The 25,066-nt window shown below is 46.3% G+C and overlaps 1 protein-coding gene across 1 annotated transcript in view; it reads right to left on the reverse strand.

Annotated features, from left to right (window-relative positions):
• The window catches only part of LOC140252624 (USP6 N-terminal-like protein), a 64,381-nt gene that overhangs the window by 38,135 nt on the left and 1,180 nt on the right, over positions 1-25,066 (reverse strand). Inside the window, exon 2 of the mRNA XM_072337526.1 lies at positions 16,492-16,576. The gene's annotated coding sequence lies outside the window, so the exon portion shown is untranslated. The remainder of the gene's footprint in view (positions 1-16,491; positions 16,577-25,066) is intronic.

Raw genomic sequence — 25,066 nt, forward strand, 5'->3', positions numbered from 1 at the left:
AAGCAGAAGACTGTCAATCCACAGTCATGTGCACATCCTTTCAGCTGCTCCACTGTCATTTTTCTCATGCTGTGAGATGACCAAGAGGGGCTGCACATCTCTGGACAGAGATCTACCATCTCACATCTGAAACACCATTCAACCTTCCCCCTCAAAGATTTAAAGATGCAAAAAACATTACTGTAAGGACTGCATAATGGCAAACCCTGCTTAGCAGAAGACCTGGAGCACAGCAGCCAGAAACCTGCAGCCTGGTTTCACTGAAGTAACATTGCTCCCGTTCTGCCCCAGGTACAGAACAAATCCTGCAAGCACAGTGAACACAAACCTTACAGGAAACCACGAGGATATGTCAGTTCAGCTTTTTCACTACTGCCTGCATTTTCTACAGCAGAAGTCCCCTTGGCATAGGTTGTAGGTACAGACCTGGCCACTGCAAACAAATATCACTTATCCGCAACCAACTGAGATGCCTCCAATCATCATGTAGTCTTAGCTGAGAGCTCTTGAGCACAAACCACAAAGACTACCTCAAAAAGTCTTTCCATGACAAGTATAAAACCACCAGAAATGCAACCTGTCCTGCAACCCAAAATGCCAATAATTGTCCCAAGACAAATACACCACCTCCCCACTTACAAATGAAGATATTGCTCACATCCACCCAATGCTCATCCCTAGGCAATAACCCAATACAAATATTTATTTTCCCCTTTTTTGATGGCTTACGCTGTTTTACAAAGTAAAGTGGTACAGTCATGCAGTCAGGCCTTCTGTTATGGGTGCCATGTGATAGCCCAAAAACTGAGAAGTTCCCATCAGCCAGGAAGACAACCATTTCCTCTGCACAGGCTCATCATCAATTAATCACCTCAGTGCCAAGGAGCATTTGTCACATATAGAAGCTCCCTCACAAGACTCTTTTGGCTCTATATTTTCTATACAGCCTAAATAATATCAGCTTCATCTGAAGACACTGAAGCTACTTTCCAGCATTCCTGTAGCACCTGTATGGTAGCTGGCCCAGCACCAGAAGACAAGTTAGGCAGCGGGCTTTAAAGATCACACTGGAAAGATAAAGCAAGACAAGAAGAAAAAGGTTCACCAAAAGCCAGTCATCCAGTTTCTACTCTATGCATCTCCAACTCCTGCAACATGGATCAGCACTGAGAAAATACAAGGCTTCTACCCCACTCCCTTGACTAGCCAGGAGCTCCCGTCATCCACAATAACTTGCACGGGTCTCCTCTGCCTGCAAAGTCAAAACTAAGTAATACCTCAAATATGCAAGAAGTAGGAATACGTGGACACGCAAAGCAAATCTTTGCTGAGAAAAGACCAGAAAAAAACCCAGTCAACACAGAACCGCCCATCCCCCACCCCCCCACTTCACAGCAAATCATTAAGCTGCCAGAAAAACACAGCGTTTACTGCAGAACACGACAGCTCTCCGGGCTTACTTTCCCCATCTGACAGCCTGCAGGAAGGCTGTACTGTCAATTCACTTGCACGCATTCTTATTTCCATCAAGCAATCTCAGGAAGTAGCACTCATGCACTGGATCCTGTGAGTTGGGTATTGGGTTGATTTTTATGCATGTGGTTGTCAGCTCTGACAAACTGAAGAAACGGCTGGTTATTTTATTAGCGCAGCATTTGGAAAACCAAAGCAAGTTCATCTGCAGCTTTCAGTACTTTTAACTTACTGATTAAGTGCCACTTCATTTTTAGCTGAAAAGGCAATGTAAAGGGCACACAGCTACAGAATTGAGAGGCAGATAAATTATCTAATACTTAAGTAGAATGCAACACGTGCAACAAAACTGACCACTTCGTAATAGGTATGGGACCATGCACGCATGTTTGCAAATTCCTTCTCTTTAGTATGTGCTCAACAACAGCTCCAGAAGAAAGTCAATGCAATAAAGCACTGGAACACAGGAAGTTCCACACTAACACAAGGAAGAACTTCTTCACTGTGAGACAGTGAACAGAACACTGGAACAGGCTGCCAACACCAGCTATAGAGTCTCCTCTGGAGATATTCAAGACTTGTGTGACCTGCTGCAGGGAATCTGCTTTAGCAGGAGGTGGGACTAGATGATCCCTACAGGTCCCTTCCAACCTCTGCAATTCTATGATCCTGTGAAAGCACAGGCCATTTTTCAATTAAGTCTGCAATTAATCTACTTCCTCCCTGACTGAAAGGTCAGTCCCACCCATCTCCAAAGCACCCACAAAGCACTTGCCTAAAAGCAGACCCCAAAGCAAGGCAAGGTCAAAGCATCAGGAAATATTTATTCCTGACAACCACAAAAGAGCCATCTATGTGCTGAGGCACAAAACAACCTGTAAGAAGCACTGGTTTCATGCAAAGCAAGTCAGGAATGAAGAACGTTTGTTCACTACTGAGTTAAACACTGTCAGACAGCATAATAAAGAGTTACAAAAGGAGGAAATTCTTATTTGTGACACAAATTGAGCTGTGGCATGTTCTGCTATTTAAATCAAATTATAGAAACCATCTGAAAAGTGACATGCAAACGGCAATAGAGCAGTCCCATCAGCAGCTGTTACAGCCTGTGACACATTCTCCTCCTCTGAGGATCTACTTCAGTTGTCTATGGGCCAATGCTGCCCAAGACGGACACAGGCGTATCGTTCCCACTTGAGTTACTACACATTGCCATAGACACTTACCAAAGCACTTTGGAGTGGATGACACCAGAAGGCTGTGAAAACCAGCACACACACAGAATACAAAGACACCCCTGTGTCGTAGAGCTGAAGAAAGCTTTTTTAAGCTACATTTCTTTTCTGGCAGTTGAAGCGCCAGGATCATGACAGTGTTTCCAAGCTGCTCCTCCATTTGATCAAGCAAGTGGCCATGGTGAACCCCGGCACCAGCGAGCCTGTAAGCTGCTCCAAGGTTGTTGCTGGTATGTTTTTCTTTCAACACAAACTCTCCTCACTAGCAGCAGAATTGTTCACGATAGAAGAAACTTAATCAGCTCCACTTTAGAGGTGCTCTGTCAGAAGGCGAAGACAGTAAAGTCTGAGAAGTAGGTTAGTGGATCTGCACCTCCATCGAACCAGAAGCAGATGCAACACCAGTAACGTAGAGCAGAGCAATCAACAATCCTTCTCCCCGTGGCAGCCAACCATCCAGGACAAGCGAGCAGCAACAAAATCTCTCTTCAGGTTGTGAAGAGGTTTATACCTTCTGTTCAAGGAGAGAGAATCACCAGGGCTTCACGTAGATCAGTTTTCCCCCAAACCTCAGCTGCTTCACCAAGACACCTTGTCTGCCTTCTGCATCGATGTCAGAAACTGTGTGCATGCAGAAGAGGAAGCACCAGCTCGCTCCGGTAGCTACTTTTCAACTGGGTTGACCAAACCTTCCTGTTCCTCTGCAGTTACCCTACACTTCCCCACTCCTGGTGTCTGCTTCAAGCGTCTGTGTGCACTGCAAGCAGCCAGGCACTCTCACATCAGGTTTCTCCAGTGCTTCCAAGTATAAGGAACCATGAATAAAGGCACTGAAATGATAAGCTTACTAAAATGTTATGAGGGCAAAAATATAGATGCTCTCACCAGTTGTTGGTTAAATAAAAGCCTCTGAAATGCTAAGTGCAGACAGTAGAAACTCTTGGTCAGGCGCCTCTTGCCGCACGGAGATGGGAAGATAAATGGCAGGGCACAAACCTCTGGGGCTCACAGGGACAGTTTCAGAGCAAAACCCTTCGCAGCTGCAGCACCTGTCTCACCAGCTCTCTGCATACACTCAAAAAAACCAACCCACAACCACCCTCTTTCTCCATGCCCTCATACTTAACATACCCAAATCCTTCAAAGCACGACAAAACCATAATGCAATTCCCCCTGAAGTCCTGTCTGAAGGCAGAGGCCAAAAAGAGCCAGGCTGCATTGCTGGGAATGTCTGCACCCAGCGCTGTCGGAAAGGTACATACAAAAGCGTGTTATCCTTAAGGGCAAACAAATCCCTTCACTCAGAACATTAAAAGCAGGACATCCTGTCAATGGGGCCTGTTAATTCATGGTCCCCAAGCTGAGAGAAAATGTGAGCTGACAGCAGCATCAATACAAGCAGTATGTCCCGACTTCTGTTCATGTGACTTCACGTGCTGGCAGTGCACCCTGCCAGCATATTGTACCTGCTCTTTACATGTGGCATCCTGCCTCTTCATCACACAGAGAAAGAGCACTTCTCATGTCTTCTCCTGCCTTGTACCAGCTTCTGGCAGCAAGGGAAACAAGAACAAACAGGCCTCCTCCTGTTATATCAGCATCCTTAGCCCATGAATACAGACTATGTAATACACCAATAAAAGCACTAATCTAATTCTTGTCACTAAAAGCTGGCTGTCACAGGAGCCCAGACAGATAGATAAGCTGCTCCACAGCAACAAGCAGTTAGCTCAGTGCTTGCTGCAGCCAGGTAATTTCTCATTTATACCTACACCAGTTAATCAGCTTCCTTAATGAACCATGAAGACTACAGAGCAGGTGGAATCCTGCCTTGTGTCAGGCTTTCAAGCAAACCAGCCTGTCAGAGTATTAACTGAATGGAGCTCAGAGGAAAGTGTCCTAGAATCAGGGCTCCTACTGTGCCACAACTCCTACTGTACCACAATGTACTATGACAGGGAGCTTGCTCATGTAAAGCCTTGTCACAGAGCAGTGCCATGCTCCACTGCACCATGCAAGCCCGAAATGGAGGCAAACACTGGGACCAAGTTCCCTTCCTACCTGCTGTACTTCTCTGTGTACTGAAACTGCCCAAGAGAACAGAAGTGAAGCTGCCCTGGAGAGGTTTAGCAGAACTTGAAGCATGCCTTGCTATACCTCAGCTTAGCACCTTCTGTCACTCATTACCCAGCCTGCTTTTGCCTAGGGTTACATGGCAGGAACACCTGCATCACCTCTTGGTCAACTGTGCAGACTATGAAACTCCTGCCATCTCAAAACTGCATGTTTCTGGCCAAAGTAGCAAACTTCTAGAGGTCTCTGATGACTTGTTTTTTCCTCCCTCACCTCTATCGCTTCATCTGAATAGCGAGCATTTCCTTTGTTAGTTTTGGTTTCTGTTTTGTATGGGGGGGCATTTCTGCCTGCTTACTTCTTTTGAGTTGCTTTTCACAAAAAAAGCCCAGCTCCAGGCTGCAGCGTAACCTGTTAGTTTAGGACAGCTGCAGACTGCTCTTTTTCATCTGCTAATAATGGTTGTTTTTTTTCCTCTTCAGTTCCAGGGTAGGCAAATAGCTCAGCCTCTGGGGAAGACACAGCAACTTTGTGTGTCTCAAGTCAAGCAGAGTGTTTGTAAGTGCAGAGCTTGCAAAACACACACCTGTGAGTCACCCAGACCCGGTCAGCGCCCTCCAACATCTGTTCTACTGCCTGGGGACCAGCTTACTGAAGCAAGAAGGCTGGCAGCTTCTTTGCTCTCCTCGGCATAGAAAATTCACTCAAAACCTCAAAGCATCTAATACTCATCATCTCACTGCTATGCAACCAAAGAGAATGCAGACACCAGCCTTATCACACCCTGAAGCGGCACAGTTCCAAACTGCCAGGAGAACATATCCCAGCCACAACCATGGTGATGGTGTCTGCCTTCACCATCCCTCAAGGCAAACTCAAGCCCACACATGCTCCAGGTCTAACCTGTCAGCAGAGCCTTTCAGATTAGACTTTGTTTTCTGTTTGTATTTCAACTCTCATTTTTGAGGCCAGATCAAGAGAACTGCTTCACAACATTTTTGCATTCATCTGTTTTGATAAAAGGAGGCAGGTTTGGTGTTTTTGAATCTCTACTTTGCAACGCTCACAACTAAAGAATTAGTGTGCTCCGGACAAAGCCACAGAAGAGCGAGGCAGTTTAGCCAGCTGCATTTTTGAAGATCCTTTGTGGTTATCTGAGGCAGAACTAAGCACTCAGATAAATCAAGTAAATAATTGTTACTTTCATAAATCGTAATTCTAGACTTTGAAGGGAAAATGCAACTGGAATAAATCAGAAGGACTGACCTGTCTTTGGTAGAGTCCCATTTCCCACATAAAGGAGGAGATTGCTCAATCTGAAGATGAATGTAACTTGAAGCAAGCACGAGCACTGTGATTTCCAAGCTTAGTCCAATACTTTGGGCAGTCCTTTATTATTTGGTAATAACATGAAACGTTATGCCTACAAACACCGTTTTACTCAGATAAAAATTCACATTGTATATTTTCCATGGCGTTCCTACCAGTCATTACACAAACCATATTTCCACACATAAAACTAGTAAGAAAGCATTAAGGATCTAACTTCAAATTAGTAACATCACCTGTCTTCTTATCCCTCATCTTTGCAGTCTTACTAGGGAGAGCAATAGGAGCACTACACAACACTACAGCATACCAGTATGGAAGGAAAAAAAATCAAAGCAATTTGAAGGTCTAGGAGCCAGTCCAGCTATGTGGATATACCCTGACCTCAACATTTACTTTTAGAAATGATCTCTCTCGATGCTAACTCTAAACATTTATCCAGGAGAGCTTCTTGACTAGGGTAGAGGATAGGATAGCACTAGGTAGAAGAGCCAAAGAAAGAAACCACTGCAGAGATGACATGACACCTAGTCATCTCTTTTCAGGGGTCTGAAGAGCATCTCCAATTTTGGTAGCAGAAAAAGAAGGAAATGGCATTTTCACTCAGAAAAACGTAACTACTAAAAGTCCCTGGAGGTTCAACACAAGAGTTGATTGGGGGACTGAGTTACATGGTTCAGTAGGCATGATGGTGATGAGTTGATGGTTATTTTTATATATATATATATATATATATATATATATTCACACACATATATGTGTGTGTATATATATATGTATGTATGTATATATGTATATATATATATGTATATGTAGTCATAATACGACTGCAGCTACCTAAGAGATGCTGCAGTGGCATGGTTAGGTCCTTCATTAAATTATTCCCTCATTTAACCTACTCATAAAGCCTTCTAAAGGCTCAACATCGGTACTTTTCGTTAGTATTTGAAAAAAGACAAATAGATACTTAGAGCAACCTTAAGAGAAGCAAAGTTAAATAAAGACAGAAAAGGCACCTTTTCTACAGAAATAAATGTAATTACCATGCTTGGAGTACTACTGCAGCTTAATAAAAGCAAGCACTGTATAATTTTGAAGAAAAATAATTCATATCTCTCCACTCCTATCCCCAAGCTTCTCAGAGGCACTGGTGGAGTGAGGCATGACTTAAAAGTGCTCAAAGGGCTGAAAAAGGAGGATTCAGCCTCCCAGGCTCTAAGCACGCAAACTACAGCTGCCCCTCCACAAAGCCTAGCCAAGGAAGAGCATCCCCAAAAGAAACCAGAAAAGTTTTAATTGCTATTAAAAGCATACACACAAGTTTGCAGTTCTAAACACACGAACTCTGAAGAGATAGTCTGAGATTGCTCCTCTCATGTGGTTTCTGTAATGGCATCTTCATTATAGTACAAAGGGAAGAAACTAATTCATTCAGCATGCATGTGGCCTTCAGTTACTTAATCAAAACATTTCTCTAGGACTGTTTAAGTAGTTACATTGCACTGTTTTGACTAGAAGACGCGCCACTGGTTTCTCACATGTGGATTTTATTGCAAAATTCTGGTGCGGATCTGGAAAAAAGCTAATTCAAAGGAGAAATGAGAACAGTGACTTGAAAAGAGGTCTGCATGTGTCCCAACAACCTCCTCCTGCCCCACATACCATTTTAAGGCTTTTTTCCCCCCTATCTTAATGGGAGAGGAAGCCTACAATGATTCAATATTTCACGTCTCAGTGAGAAATAGTGCTACGAGAGTCATGTCACAGCAATACATCAACTAAACAAAAGAAGGAAAGAAGAAAAAACAACCCAACCCTTCCTTCAATGAAAAGCCACATTACTGGCCTTTCACTGCCTGCAGCAAAACTCTGTAGAAACACTCATGTGCACAATTCTAAGCCTTAGCACATTGCAAACAAAGGTGAATTAGTGAGTCCCCAGAACCCCAGTAATCCTGCAAGCGACTCCAGTGAACAATGCTTTTCTGCACACCAGTGGCCACTTTTGTCTCCCACCAGAAGTGTAAATGCACATTCTTGTATAAAGGGAGCTCCAACTCCAGGAGCATCCGTGCCACCAAATGTTCCACATGCACACAAGCCTACAAGCGTATCATCTGCCAGAGCACATACAACACAGCTCAGATAGTAGGATAAGTAGTAGGACTGCAGAGCTCAATGCCAGGGAGTGGGGGAGTCCTCATCTCTGGAGGTATCCAAGCAATGAGTGGACACAGCACTCAGTTACACGGCTTAGTGTGGAGATTTGCTAGGCAGGTTGATGGCTGGACTTGATGATCATTTCCAGCCTAGATGATTCCAGGATTCTAAGAAGCTAATGCTCAGGGAACTCATCTCCCTAGATGCTAACACTGCAGAGTCACAGAACTCATCCAGCAGCTGAGCGGTTGTAAGTGACTTGCTGTAGTGGGTGGGCAATGAGATCAACGCTCATGAGGAGACAGGGAAACAAATCAGCCACATCTCAGGAGACAGCATAACTACACCACATAACCTACCCAGGCTGACTGAGCCCAAGGCCCTTCACTAATATTCAGTACTCAAAGTGGGGTAGGGACACATGGCCCCACTCCCCCAAAAACCCCACCAAATAATGTTCGCTTTTCAGTTAGAAGTTACATAGTTATTGAGCGAGGAAATGTCTTATTGCTGTCCACTTGGAATTATGGAAGCAAACCTAAGTCTTTGCACAGCCAGAAGATCACACACAGAACAAACCACAGGAGATGTGCAGATATATATCATGCTAACACAAGGCCCAGCTTCTGGGAACAAAGATAGAAAAAGGGATAAATATCCTCATCACCAAGTAATGTCAGGCCTGGTAAATCCATACACACACAGATACTAATAATAACCTGTTATTTCTGGAGAGAATTGGGGGGGAAAAAATAGTTGCTGGGCTGCAAGAGGAGAACAGATTTAACACATGGGATGCTATTCAGAAACCTGGAGAAGCAGAGTTCATTACAGAGTCAGAAACCTCAGGTTTCAACAAGAGTCAGTTCCGTCTAGCTTATGCAGTCCTGCTTAAAGCTGAATTTAGCACAATATTAAGGAAAACCCTCAAAGAAAAAAAAACAACAAACACCCAACAAAACAACCCACAAGAACCAGGCTTTCAGAAACTCAGCACTACAAAAACAACGTTTCTGTCTGGCGCTTCAAATACAAGACATTCTGTAAGAGGAAATATTGCTCCCATGAATGTGCAAAGTGACTCTGAGGACTGCAGAAGCATTTAGGAGACTGCTGTGGTCGAAATTAAAAGAAGAAAAAATAAAGGAAAAAAGCTCATAGATTTAAAAGACAATGTGAACAATGCTGAGATATTCAGGCACAAATGAAAGCTGCTGTTGGGAGGGAAGGGGAAATGCCCACCACAATAGCTTTGGGAAGCACTGCCCAAAACCCTCAGGAAAGAAAGCAAAATGAAAACACACTTTCAGAAATCTGGGATGACCAGCGCTTAGCAGCAACACAAAGGCACTGCAGCAATTGCATGCTAGGACTAAAGGCAGCTCTGGGCACTGCAAGGCTCCCAGCCCCTTATGGGACAAGCCACCCTGTCCCTCGAGGCTGTCTCTGCTTAGCACCGTGCTGGAGGGACAGCAAGCAGTGAATGGCTGATTGTCAGGGCAGGGAGTAGGCGATACGGCAAATGCACGTGCAACGCCTCGAGTTCAGCTGGCAAACCCCTTCTTGCAAGGCCACAGCTGCTTTTGCAACAGCTGGGAGAGAAAAAACAAAGAGGAGCAAGCTGGTACTGCCCCAGCACGCTGCTGCTTGTGCAAGGGCAGGGAGTAGGGCTCCCAACATCCCGTTACTCAACTCTGCCAGCCTGCCAGGAGCTTGCTGTCACAGCCATCTCCTGTTTTTACGTACCTGCATGAGGCTGTATTTACAGCATCCCCATCCCCAGGTGTCTCTTTCTAGTTGGGAAGATGAGAAGTCAGGAGTGTGGGATAAATACAAGGCTGAGGAGGAGACAAACTTCTGCTCCTCCCATTACTTACAGAATTTTTCTATCGACTGGATTGTCTGCTTCCTCCACAGATATCTCATTAAAAAAATCCCACTGCAGGAGAGAGACAGCAGGGGCTTCCCTTAAATCACAGCGAAGTCCAAGCACAGTCGTGACTTAATTCTGGCTCTCCTCCATGACTAAAAAGCCAGAAAAATGCAAGAGCAAAGCTTTGCCACAAAGGAGAAAATGAGATCCTGGGGACTGTGCCATCCATACTACCTCAGATCCCAGTGAGTGATCCAAGCAAGCGGCTTTGGTTTCATAAATAACCAGAACACCAAGCCCAAGCCTTCAAGCGACATTACCGCTCCCCTCCCTTTGCCTTCAGCTGCAATAAAAGCCATTCTATATCCCACAGACCTCAAAATAATTCCTATTCTTTAACAATTCAGCAATTCCTTTGAGAGCTATTTATGATGAAGAAAATCCTTATCAGATGAGAGCAGAAAGACTCAGAAACCGAGCGTTGGCATTTGTCTAGAACAAGTGGCACCACTCAGACATTATCAAGCAAGGAGTAAAACACAGCCAGAATGAGTCTTCATCTTAAATGAAAGCTGTATCTTTTATCTGAGAAAAACAAACAACTTCACCATGTGGAGACTCAGCCAAAGAGGGAAAAGGCAACACAAGTCCTTATGAACTGATAAAATACTCGATAGCCTGTTGCATTTCTAGCTTAGATAGCAAAACAAACAAACAAACATACCAGAATATCCTTAGCATTTAGCTTATTGCTAAGTCTAGGACATGGTTTTTGGCAGTAAGCCTGGTTTGCACCTGGGGGTAATGCAAAAAAGGAACATAAAAACCCAACCTGAATGACAACTGAAGAGCAGCCATCTGTGTGGGTGTTTCTCTTTCCAAACCAAGCTTGGAATGAAGAGGGTTTTCCAAAGAGCCAGCCAAGGAAAGAGAAACTTAATAAAGAGACGCAGTGGGATCTGAGTGGAGTGCATGCTTCATGCAAATACCAAGGCGAAGTCTTTATTCTCCCAGCCTGCCACCAGCAGCCCTCCCAGACGTTCCTTTTCTTCCAGCAAAAGCTGCTGGAAAGAGTGCTCTGTTTGGAAAGCAGAGGTGCAGGACAGAATTGGCTGGCTCACGGGTCAAATGCCTGCTGTGCTTTTCACTCTGGGTCACCAATAAGCTGCCCACACAACGGTCACCTTGCTGCAAATACAAAGACCTCACAGCCCAGGTCTTACCACAGGAGTAACAAGCACGGAGCGTATAATCCTATAGCAGAGCAGACAAACCCAAGTCACCCCATGGGCTAAGTAGCAATTTAGACAGCCACCAAACGACTGCCTTCAGCGCAGGCTACATGAGATCTTTTGCCTGTGAAAGCAAATTGAAACACACTTAAATTTGTGCTGTCATGGTTACGGAGGTCTGGCTTACCACAAACTGCTATGTACCCACGGAACAAACCTGCATATCACAACTGCTCTAAACAGAGTTCCTAAAAGCTGTGATCTGAGCCCTGTGAAAGTTAGCTATGTCCTTCTCTGCACAGTAACCCAGATACGGCCTTTCCACTGCTGCAAGCACACTTGCACACCTCCAGCTCCAAGTCTGCCCACATACACAGCTGCTCCTTTCCTGCCTGACTACAGATTCCCATACAAATGGAGTTCTCGGCCTGCTCAAAACTCATGAAATTTACAAAAAAAATAAGAGGAATTCAGGCTACAACAGATTGGTCTTCACCATCCTGCAGTGCTTACAGCCCCAAGCTCCAAGCAGGATCAGGAAACTCCCCAAAAGATGACTGGGAAAGGACCATTTAACCCAGCAGAGACGAGGATGAGGGCAGCCATGCTACACCAAAGATTGAGAAGGTAGAGGCTTGTTGGTTTTTTTTTGCTCTTCCCAATCAGGTGGGCTCTGACACATTTCCCTATAGCACTATTAGGCTGCTCAGTCTCTATCCAGCTCCTTCTAGAGCAGCTCCACTACCGTCTGTGGAGACAGGGTATTACTTCAGATGGAATCACTTCAAATGTATCCCTGGCTCAACCTGGTACAGCTGTCTTCATGTTATCTTATCCAGCAGATTACAATATATGCCCACATACTTCAAGCACAGAGCAACAGCATCAGCAAAAATATTCACTGATAGGAGAAATATTTTCCTAACAGAGTACTCAAAGCAGGAGGTGGACATCTTCAAGCATTCAGCTGCTGGAATAAAACATTCTGAGCCTTCTCCCAAGGCTCAAAAGGAGAGGTGACCCAGGGATGCCCTGAGATTCCTGTTCATTTCCTAAAAAGCCAACGGTAAAAGAAAATTGAGCTGAATATTCATGTGCTTAAGGCCATTTAAGGTAGAGGCTTAGTTTCCTAATGTATAAGGTTTTCCCAGCCTTCTTAGGGCAGGAGAAAGGAAAATAAATGCCTTTCAGTGAGAAAGCACCAATAAGACAGGAGTTCCCCCACAGTAATTAGCAGTACGAGAGGAAAAACTAACATCAACTTTCCTTAAGGGAAGGCTTCACATTTATGAAATCTATATATCCAAAAGTTCACAGAATCCATTGCTATATTCGATCGCCGTTAATTGCAGCAGCTTTTCCAAACCTTGGAGAAAACACTCCGCAGGACCATTTCTTTCCTTCATTTGGCTTTTTGGCTAAGCACAGGAACGAAATGGAACAGGAAACCACGGGCACAGCCACCATGGCCGTTTCCAGGCACTGGGGGCATAGGGCCAAGCACTGCAGCAGCACAAGGACCCAAATGGACACGCACATGTCCTTCCTCATTAGGCAACACAATCTGCAGCCCATGCCAATGGAGAACTTGAAAATAGGTTTGCAGTGAGCATGTCTGCAGGGAACCAGCGAAAACGGAGTAACTAACACAATCCTAATTTGCCAACTGATACAGATGGCTTTCAACAGGACAGTAATAACACGTCTCAGGAAAACAGAAGCCCTCCCAGGGAGAAAAGGGTCATTTTGGCACTGAATTTTTCCGAATGTTCTCAGAAAACTCAGCAGGAAATGGAAGAATGGAAACGTTCTCCCTCTGCATAAATTCTTATATCAGGTTAGATTAGATGAATGCCCCCAGGAAGGATTACTGCTCTAGGCAGTTAATGGATGCTCCTACTTCAGTCCTTGTGGTGCTTCTCTTCCAGTGACTGAAACAGCACTAAAAAGTTTCATCCCTAATTTCCCCACAAAGACACAGCTCTGTAACCTGCAAGCCTCACTGCTCAGCAGAGCAGAGAAGCAGCAAAATATACCCACTCCGACCAAACACAGAATACAAATAGCATTCCAGTGCTATTTCCCCTCTTTCTTCTGTTTTCTAAACATGCAGAAGCAAATTGAAACCCAGACATTTCTCCATTTTCCTAATGGAACTTTAGCAAGCCTGCTGCGCAATTGTCTGCAAGAAGCTATAGAAAACAAAAAGGGCAAAGCAAACTGCAGGGGTTAACCTGCAGGGCAACTACTTAAGTAGAAGCAACCAAAACCAAATCATTTGTAGGCACACACGTGAAACCAAGACTTATTTGTCAGAGGAGCAAGTATCAAAGTCTTTGAACATTAGCCATCCACCTCCTGTGTCACCTACAGCAGTCCGGTGTTTGCAGTATTACAGCTGTAACTGTAATGACAAAGCCTCTGCAAAAGGAGCGGTACAAACATCAGGGGAGATGGAAGAATAAAAGGTGCCTGCATCTCTGAAGGGCAGTTCTTCATGTGACAAGCCTGGAATGGCTACAGGCATTTGGTGAAATCAATGAGACACGTGAAGACATTTGTCCTGGAGCAGCAGCTGGGCAGGAGAGGAAGGGACAGCTGCAGCACTGCCCCAGGAAACTCCCCCACAGGACTCTATTCACTCCAGTGCCTGACAGAGCTACTGAAACACAGCATGGACAAAGCCCACCCGTATTAGAATGAAGCTCGACTCTCAGTGAGCCTGCAGTGGCCCCTACCACAAGCACACTCTGCTTTGGCTCTGGTGACTGACACTGTTTATCAAGTAGCTTCTTCTGAGCCAACATCAGACACCTTCCTGTGGGCAGACATATCACATCTAAAATGTTCTGGGAAAGCAAAGCCCATCCATTCAGTGTCACTTCACTTCTGTGGCAGACAATAAGAGGAAAGCCAACAACTATGCACATAACCAAACCCCAGCCACTGAACTTGCTGGTCCCTATACCAATACACAGCCTGCCCAGCAACTGAACCATACATATCAGCAACACAGTGTGTTTCTCAACTGAGATTAACCATCCTTATGCTCTCAAAACAGCATCTCAAGCTATTTTTTCAAATCAGCGTTTAGTTTTATCACTCATTAATACGACATTTCCTCTCTCCTCCCCACCCTTCCCCCATTCCGTGTATTCAGTGGGATTGCTTTTTCTGCAAATCACACTGCAATTGCTGAACCTCTGCTGATTAGATGGGGAAAGCCGTGTCTGAAAATAAACCAAATGGCAGAAAATAGACCCCTGTGCAGTAAGATGAAGTACTGGGTAATGCATGCAGCAGCCCTAACAAAAGAACAGTCAGTCTCCGGATTTGCATGAGAATCTCATCAAGCTCAGTAGATAGCATCTGCAATTACAATAACCTGCCCCATCCTGAAAAAAAAAAAAGAAAAAGAAAAAAGACAGACTGACAGACAGAAAAAAAAAATAGAGAAGGGAGAGGTAAGGCTGAACATACTTGGGTAAATCAAGTTTCCATCTGTTCTGTCAGCATTTTAGGCCCTTCTGAATCCCGGGCACTACTTTCTCCCTTGTCCCAAAGTTTGGTTTGTTTTATTGTTACTTCCTAGTTTAAGCATCGCTTTTACACAGCTGGAGGGTTATTCTGTCCTGTCCCATGCACTGTTGCTGTCTGGCCCAACAAGAAGCCAGCTAGCCCGTGTGCCTCCATCGACCCTCAGAAAAGGATGCTGTGCTCCCTGAGAACCAAGCTACTGGAGGACAAGGATGGCAAACTCTTCCCTACATAGCCACTATGGGAGGCAAAATGCCATTACAAGAAATCCACTTTGATATTTCAGGTGTGGAAGAAAATGACTTTTGCTTTTTGTCACCAGCAGCCTGGGGCATGGATTCAGCATTGCTTCCAAAAGATGCACTACAGGCAGCCCGCTAGCAGAGGCCGTGCTTTCCTTTGCTGTTGCCATTTCCTTATAATGCTGGCCCCTATAATGCATTATAATGCCTTTAAATAGAGATCCTCTGAGCTATAACATAACCCTAAGACATGGAAAGTACACCTAGAAGGCTAGCACGAGAAGTGCACACACTGCTGCTAACTGCCTCTGTCACCAGCTCAGAAGCAGACAGCATGTCTTCTTGCAGGGCGCAAGTAGTCCCAGTAAATACCAGTAATGAGAGGGAAGCAGCTCCACCCTAACTCCTACTCCTGCAGTGCATTGCTGCACCACCCAGACAATCCTGGGTGAACCAGGTTTTCAAGAAAGATTGGCTCCCATAATGAATCCACTTGTTTTTTAAGGGAGCAAGAAAGCTTCACGCACAGAGCTAAGGATTATGTCCTCCCACAGCCAAATTTACCACTCCTCAGACCTCTCTGAGTGACCACAAACAGCAAAATATTCCACCCGGGTCCCCATGGCTGCACACATGCCTCTGGCTAGCTGGGACCCAATTACAGTTACTGAAAAGCAGTGCATGACACAGCCCTCATGGCAATGCAGTAATTGAAATCAAGGTGCAAGCAGACCTGCTGCTCACACACAGGGGGTGATTACTGACAGCATCTCGGCAATTAAAACCAACTCGAGCAACTCACACTGCCAGTTTCAGAGACTGCACACGATTTTTTTCGATTGAAGCAATAAAAGCATAATAGCTCAAGAAGATGCGCTGGGTAGCGCTGGGCACAACTCCACTGCTTGTGACAGCAATCAGTGGCCAAGCAGATAATAATTATCCAGGAAGGAATCAGCTGCTACAGGCTGTGCTCTCTGTAACTACAGACACATTAAGAAAACGGCAGCAGATTTGCTCATGTTGGGATATCAAGATGAAAGGCTGTCCACTCAGCAGCGATGGCATGCTTTCTAACAACAAGGCTGTCAGCAAAGCCCCTAAAGCAGCAACAACAAGCAGGTTGGATTTGGAAGAAATTCATAAAAGCATGAAAGGATTAAATAATAAATAAATAAACACAAGTCAATGCAGGCGGTCCTGCACAGGGCCAGACCCCACTGCTGGAAGAGTGCACATCCTCAGCACACCTTCGTGCTTCTGACACCAAATACCAACCCTGCAGGTGTTGAACCCACAGTCACATACAGGAAGAGCGGCGAGTGCTGCAAATGTACCTGCTCAGAGCGCTGACTTCTCCAAGGACACCAACAGTGAGCAGCCAGAGCACGATCCTCATTGGCATGTGGGAACTGGCAAATCCTGTGAATGTCAGAGAGTGTTAATTAGTGACAATAATAAGACATGACTGGTGAAAGGAAAGGAAGCAAAGTCAAGCTTAGGAGAAAGTGACGGATGCTAGATCTCTGCACTGAACATATTCCAGCCTTGTTCTTGCCCACAGCTGAGGTACCAGACACAAGGTTCTTAAAGGACTTAACCAAAATCATAGAAGGAAGACAAGGTAAAAAGCAAGACTATCTGTCCCAAGGCAAGGCTGTCTGCCCAGCAAAGCTTCCTCAGCAGTCAGTGCACTGAAGTTAAGGTCTAAGCAGTGGAGCCAACAAGACTGACAGATTGAACAAGTGACTACTGCTAAACTCTCCTGCTCCTTTCTGAGACCCTGTTGAAGATCTGCAAAACAGCACTTCTGCAATTCCTTCTGTTTTGTAAAGCAGACACATTCCATCCGATGTCAGAGCCACACTGCTTGTGCTTTACTCTTAGTTATTCAGCGTGATGGTTTCATGATACAAATGGTTTGATATATCCTACCAATTGTCTGACACAGCCTTTGTACCTGAGTCACACCACAAGGCATCTAGCAGCACTGAGCAAAAGCAGTGACAGAAATCCACTCTGCTGGCTGTGGAAACACCCAGCTGTATGCATTCAAAGTCCCCACTGCACGCCAAAGAAGAGACATCAGAAAAATAGATGCTTTACAGGAAATGTTTCTAAGCAGCCACAAAGAGACGTTTGTCTGGCCGTAACGCTGCAGCAGAGGTCACCATGTAGAGTAACAGAGAAACATGTAATGCAGTTGTACTCTTTCCTGTTTGAGGTAACCGTCTGGGAGCAGCAATGAGCGCAGTGGCTGAACAACCATCCTGAAGCACGTTTTACCTAAGAGCAGATTAGAAGGTGGGGGAAGTAAGGAAACGGGCACAGCAAAACCATACAGGCAAAGTGAGAATGGGACAAGAACTGCGAGCAGCTATTCGGTCAGAACACTAAACCAGCAAAGGGGATGTACCGAGGCTCTAACAACCGGATCAGCTCAAGGATGTCTCACATATTTCCTGCCAACTGGAGGACCTCATTATGAACTGCGAGAAAACTTACTCATGCTGCTCATCAGTTTACCTTGGACTGAGAAGAAGAGACTTACTTGTTTTCCCTAGTCTCTGCGAGTGACTCACGGATGTCAACCACAATATTATTTTTTTAAATAGAGAAACATCATAACCCATTCAATCCCCCATTCTCTCCTTTTCCATTACAGAACGACTGAAGGCATTTATAAGCATGAAAACAATGCTGAAGACCACAAGACACAGACGTTGGATGCAAGCCTCAAGCACAAATTTTCCATCCCTGTTTATAATGCTCTCCCTGTCACTTTACATTATCCCTCTAATAAGAACATAAGTTATTTATTCACATTATATATACCTCCAGGAGGTTCTTTGTTGTATTTCTTTTGAAGTCACTAAGTGAACACCGTTCTGCAGTGGAACATAAAATCTCTACAAAGACAGAAATAATACAACACAAATCCAATCTGGCCAATAATCTTCAGTGACAGCTTATTTATACAATACGGAAATGCAGTTTTCCCCCAGCAAGGAAATTCCTGCTTTGGCTTCACGTGGCTTACATCTGAAGGGAGCTGCATTAGCTTTGTAGGGCTTTATCAGCGTCGGCATCAATCCGTTCCTGCACCAGAGCTCAGCCTGCTGCTAAGAAAAGCATCCAGCACTCCTGTTAGGCAACCATTTCTCCTTTTCTTTTCCTCCGTCCCTCTCCTCTGACTTTCTGGATGCAATTGCTACTATTGGATAATGTTACAGAAACATTACTGGCAAAGTTCAAACCCGTCTTCTACCAGTACTGTCAAGCAAGACAAACAGAGATGGTTGCAGCTTCACTAAGTGCTGCTGCCTGCTGCATTTAATAAAACCCACATGCAGGTGGCTTGGCCTGCCATCCCAAAGCAAGCCCAACTCTCAGACAAAGCATTTTGTGCCACAGCAGCCAGAAACCTTAGAAACACTGCTTGGTGCTAAGGACTCAACAGTGTGCTGTATCCGTACTGCAAGGCAACCAAACACACCACCAAGCAATGCTGGGTGACCTACAAAGGGAGAGGATAAGGAATGATGGATGCAAGTAAAACAACAAAGCAGAGAAACAGCATGGTTCTGCACAACAGGTGGGCAGCAGCTACTCTCTGCCACTTGGTAAGCCTTGGTGATCTTGGTACAGCTTTTCCAAGCCATATAAAGGCAGCTCTGGCCAAGAGAGCAAGCCAGGCAGCAGTGAGAGGACCCAATGGCTCCAACTGGTCTGCCAATCCCCAGGACTGACCACATAGCTTTGCTTATTACCCTTTAAAGAGTACTCACTATTAAAGAGGCTTCACTTTTAAGACTAATTACGGGTATGGGCATTTCCTGTCAGCACAGAGAAATCATCAAGTTTTGTTGAGGAGGCTCATGGTAATTTTCTTCCCCTCTCCTACAGCCTGCCGGTGATGATCTTGCAACACCAGCATCTTTAAGCTCTGGCCTCACCACAAACAACAGCAAGGCTTAGTTTCTATGTGGCTTTTGAAAGAAACGAAGTGCAATCTCCTCAAATACAAGCACATATGACTAACTCCTAGGGTATAGAAGCACACCAAGACTGATATAAAAAATATTCAATCTCCACAGCCCTTGGAACTTGAAAAGTCATCATCAAGGCAGCAATGTACTAGCAGTGAGCACCTAACATGACAGCTCTTCAGCCTGAGACAGGTCAGATAAATGTTTATAACAAGGCAGGCATGAAAATAAACCTATCTCTAGGCCTATGGCCAGAGGAGAACAGGATGGCAGAATCTGTCCTGCTCCCTCCCAGAGAGGGGCTAAGACATCATGCCCACGTCTGCAGTGTATTTAAGCAGAGAAATACTCTGCTTGATACATTTGAAAGAAATGTTTTATTTAAGAGCTGAGCTTAAAGTCTTTCTGGGGGGGGGGAGGGAGCAGAACTCCCCTGGGTTAATTGGGAAGCTGAACGTTTTCAGCTGTTACTCTGCTGTCTGTCAGCAGCACACCTCAAAGGACTCTACCAACTTCAAAGCCTTTTAGAAATGTTAACGCACATTGCAGGCCTTACCCCTCCTTTGCAAGGAGGGAAATTGAGGTAGAAGCAGCACGAACAACTCTACAGTGAAAACATCACCCAGCTTCCCTGCAGTATATGGCTGCACTCAGTATATGGTGCTCTCTCCCACCGATGCTATCCCATCCCACAGGACCTCCAACTCTTCCAGAACAGCCTTTTCCATCTTCCAAAACCTCACGGAATTTATCAAGGCACCATAAAACATGATTTTTCCCCCAACACTCCCATGAAACTGAAAAAGCAGTCCTTCCCTCATACACAGCCACTGCTCATGGTGGAGACAGAAGGGCCCAGTAGTCACGTCTCCCCTCGCACCTCTGGTGAGCAAATATCCCATTATTTCACTGATCCAAAATAGACAGCCCTGCTGTTTCCCTCCCCCTTGTCCCAGTCATCTGTTCCGCACTTGTGGATCAAATGAGCCACAGTTGCTGCCATCCAGAAATCCTCCCAGAAAGAAGAAAATAAAGGGAAAGGATACCAATTTCTGGCAGGAGCAATTTGCCATCAGCTAAGCTGACAGGAAGCATGGCCCAAGAAAGACGACACAGTGGTACAACAGGTGAGGCTTTCAAGCTACAGCACAGCTCCGGGAAGAAGCATCCCCTTTTGATGTACGTTTCTGCACAGGGTAAGTCACTCCAAACCACAGCTCCATTCGCTGCTGAACACGTCCCAGCCACTCACTTTTCTGCAAAGCCATTGGAAACAGCCTGGTGATGTGCTTCTCGAGGCCTGCAGACAGGGCTGATGTGTCCTAACAATCACACACTGCAGCCGTGTAAGTCCTGTGGCTTAAACAAGAACAGCAGGACATATGGGTGGGTGTTTTCTTTTGCTGTGTGTCTGCTGTAGCTGAAGGGTGTTCTCAAAAGGTTTTCAGGAAAAGAGCGAGGCCAAACACCAGACATATGCCAATGATCTAGCAAAAGCTCTGAAGGAAAGCAGACAGCAGCATGCTGACAAGAAATACATACAGGTCTTTGCAGTATCAAAGTTCAAAAACATCCAGATGTTTTCAAGGCTGTTGCAGTGCCAAACACCAGGCTCATGCCTCCAGCACCCCTCAGCCCACTCTTTCTCCAGCTGGAGTGGGTAGAGGCTCAGGGATCAAGAGGCTGCAAGCAGGAGACCTCACCAAAAACAGACACAGCACAGCTGGAAGAAGTAAAAGCCATGAAGCCCTGCTACATGGAGGGAGCTTTTACATCTGTAGGCTCAGAAATGACAGTGTACCCAGAAGCATCACCTACCTACAACCATCCATCTGAGCCACAGCTCTACCTAGCTCTCCTGCCCCTGGTTCTCAGAGACAAATGAGGCAGAGCTCATCTCTCCCTCTCTCATCCTTAATATTCATATTGTTCCTGACACGGCCGCCGTGAGGCCTCCAGGCAAGTCTTGCTTCTGAGCCAGGAGCAATCTCCTCTGCACCCTCACCTCAAACCCACCAGCTCTGCTGGCACCCAGCATGGACAGAAAAGCACAGTTAAAACCCTTACAACTCAAGTCTCACCCGTCACTGAAATACCCACTGCTGCTTCTCCACTTTATATGTCTTGGGGTTTTCTTCTCCGGAAACAGCACGAGGCTTTGAGTTTCCATGGCATTCAAATCAATTAACCAGCCAAGCATCTCCAACCGCCCTGTTCTCGGTTCTCCTGATAACTGTTACCATGTAGAGCATGTGCACTCCCCAGAAATATCCCCAAGCATCTTTAACAATGCCATAAATGTTATTGCTGAGCTCAAGCTTGCGCCTCGGCAGAAATTCATCTTACATCAGCTATGGGAAAACAAAACAGAACAACCAGACAAACCTGACTGATTAATTCAGGGCAGTTTTAACACAGCAGACATCAGCAGGCATTTTCAAGTCAAACACAACCTGCTGAAGCCACAGCCCCCATGCTGGGCAGGACACTTCATCTCAAACAGCTCCCTTTTGCCCCTCTCAATTAAATGGACTCACTGGTAGGTCTGACACACCTCAGAGCTGGCCATGAAGGAGCAGGGCTGGAGTCTGATAAGCAGCAGGACGATCCCTCCCTTTCAGCAGGGCTTTTATCACAAAACCACAGCACGAAGCTCCCCAGTCTGGATGGAGGTAGCTCTGCAAGGTTCTTGCCTGCCTATACTGGAGGGAAAGTTTTTGTCGCCACTAAGCTGAAAGCACAACCTCAAGTCAAACCACTCCAATGATCAAATCTTCCACAGCTTTCCAAAAGCCCCACTTTGCATCCTCCCACTTTTCACCCCCACCCACTTGACCTCACCCCGAGCAGCCTCTACTGGGTCTCTTCACACACGAAGGCACAAGCATGGGGCTGTCAGGTCACCTCTTGAGCTCCTCAGGGCTGAGCAGATGCAGTGCCAGAAGGTTTCCAGGCTGAGAAATAAGAGAGATCCCAGAGGAGCTGGCTCCCTGATGTCGTGACATGAATGTCCAGTTGGTGGTGGTTTTTCAACACACATCATACTACAGCCCAGCCAGCACTAATACTCCAGCAGTCTCAGCCCATCCACCAGGTCGGTTTGCAGAGCTACAGCAGTTTGAGCACAAAAGGAACTTAGTTCAAAGGAAGCCAGGCAGAGACAGCACCCGCAGAGCTTAAGGCAGCCAAAGGGGTGAGGCCACCAGGCTCTGCTAGCTCAGCCTCCAGATGTTGAGAGCAAACAGGAGAATGGGCTGTGAGTCTCTGGGAAGCCAGTGGCGCCAGCACCAGCCCTTCTCCCAGGGAGGAGCGTGATGGGTTGGGACAGCAACAGCTCAGCACAGGCACAGCCACCCAGGCAATGATGTAGCAATCTGATGGACATGCAGATGTGGCTCAAAAATACTTCAGTAAAACACAGTGCCAGCACAGGGCCATCCCAGCTGTTGCTGCTGCAGCTGGGAGGCGATTTAACTGAGGACCAGGGACATGAGAGCCACCAACCAAATCAACACTGAGCTGAAGGTTTCCCTGTGAAACTCATGAGGCTGCCGAGAAAATACCAATGCTCTGAAACAGCTTTGGCAACTGTACCTGGTTAGCACTGCAATCAGCACCAGTAAACACACGCAGAGCTGGTGACCTACTTCTTACTTTACCACCCACGTTACATCCTCCCTGGTAAGCCACCTCTGTTCTGACAGCGATGCTCTCACCACTGCTTTAAGAACCAGAGCTGAGGTCCAATGAAGTCCTGCTGCATTCCATCTTCACACTGTGTAAAGCTGAATGGTCAGACAGCGCTGGCTCCCGTGCCTGATTTCCAGGATCCAAGCCACGAGGAGAGCTAAAAATATCCCAATTAACCATTTCTTTCCAATGCGGATAATAGCCTGCCACCAGGGTATATTATATGGCTGCAGACAGGAAGATGCAGTCTGCAAAAAATAACTGGGAAAAGAGCGGGCCAGGAGAATCACCTCTGAAATCAAGTGCGGGGCCACAGCACCAACAGAATGCAGAGGATGTGCTAACTGTGCTAAAAACTCCTGCTGTGGCTCCAATACACTCGCAAGCTTTCACTCTGATCTGACACACGCACAGTAACACTTCCGTGCTGTCTGCCCTGCCCTGGTGACACACAGAGCTCTTTGGGGACAAGTCCCTTTCAAACCATCTCCCAGCTGTTGGCCGGGCCCTATGTCATCCTGCACGAGTTAAAGCAGGAAGCCTTCGTTTGCGGTACAATCCACGACAAGCAGACTGCTAGACTCCAAGAGGCAGCACGGCTCCAGAGCCAAGCATTTCTTCACACACATTTCATAGTGATTTTTTCCACTACCCAATCTTTACACTGACATCTACACTTCTAAATACTGGCTGTGGCTAAGTCAGGGGTACGCTGACAGCGGCACACTGGGGAGAACCAGCAAATCTTCCCGGTTCATGGCTGAGCACAGGCTTTATGGTAGAATTACATCTATCTCCCAGGCACGGGGCTACCATTAATGGAATTAGCAGGCACACTGCCTCAGCCTTACGGAGGCGGGATAGGGTGGCAGCTGGCCAGCCCCATCCAACTCCATCCATACCGCCTGCCCAGCTTTGCCGTCTGCCCTAATGAGCCCAACGCATGACGAGGGCTTGGAACAAAGGAAGAAAACACGAGCTGTCCGGGACAATCAATATCTCTCTAGGAACACTCAGGCCCCACATCAGTCGCACTGAGCTCTCATGCAGCACAGGATGGAAATGCGTGTCAGTAGTGCCAGTGCAAGCCAAGGAGCACATCCAGCCACCCCACGACTGCAGAGAATGCCCAAGTCCTGGCATCTGTTCCAAAAGTGCTGCACAAAACAGAGAGCACTCCTTCCGTGTGCCCTTGTGGCCAAGAAGGCCAATGGTATCCTGAGGCACATTCAAAAGAGCACGATCAGCAGGTCAATGGAGGTAGTCCTCTCCCTCTAGTCTGCCCCGGTGAGGCCACATCTGGAGTACTGCGACCAGTTCTGGGCTCAGCAGTTCAAGAAGGATGGGGAACTTTAGAGAGTCCAGTGGAGGGCCACAAAGATGTGTGGGACATGGAGCATTGCCATTATGGGGAAAGGCTGAGACACCTGGGACAGCTTTCAGCCTGGAGAAGTCTAAGAGGGGATCTTATCAATGCTGACAAATACTGAGAGGGTGGGAGTCAAGTGGATGGGGCTGGGCTCTTTTTAACAGTGCCCAGTGATAGAACAAGGGGCAGCGAGCACCAACTGGAACATAGGAAGTTCCAGGAGTTAGAACTCCTTTACTGTGACAGAGCACTGGAATGGCTGCTCAAAGAGACTGTGGGGTCTCCTGGACACCTTCCTGTGTAAACCTGTGGGGTTGGACTTGATCTCCAGAGGAACCTTCCAGCCCCTAAGATTCTATGATTCCATCCTGCACGAGCTTTCACATAGCCATGCTGAGCAACATGCCTAGCAATCAGGACCTAGTCTCTTAAATCATCCCTGCACTACCTCAGAGAAGACAAGCAGGAGTGCCACACACCACCAAAAGCCAACAGAGGTACAGCAAGCAAGTCTACTGCAAAGCCCAGAGTACATCGCAACTCAGCATCCCTGGGGACAGTTCTTTGCACAAAGTTTAGATTAGGCTTTTCTTCCCCAGGCACCTGCAAAGAGACTTCTCTGTCACATGCAATGAGTGTGAGTAACAAATGGAGATTCATCAGCATTCAGTGTTTGCCTGCATCAGTTTGTGAGGAACAAATGAGGGAGAGCCCAGGGATGGGGCTGATGAAGCACAGCTGAAGTCAGTGCCATCATGCCCCACACCTGCACTTGCCCTGCAGCTGCTCTCAGCAGTGCAGGGTGCAGGAAGGCAGGCTGCCTCGTGACAGGAAAAACCCTCACAGCACTGAGGAGGTGAAACC

Source organism: Excalfactoria chinensis, chromosome 5 (genome assembly GCF_039878825.1).
Source record: "Excalfactoria chinensis isolate bCotChi1 chromosome 5, bCotChi1.hap2, whole genome shotgun sequence".
NCBI lineage: Eukaryota > Metazoa > Chordata > Aves > Galliformes > Phasianidae > Excalfactoria > Excalfactoria chinensis.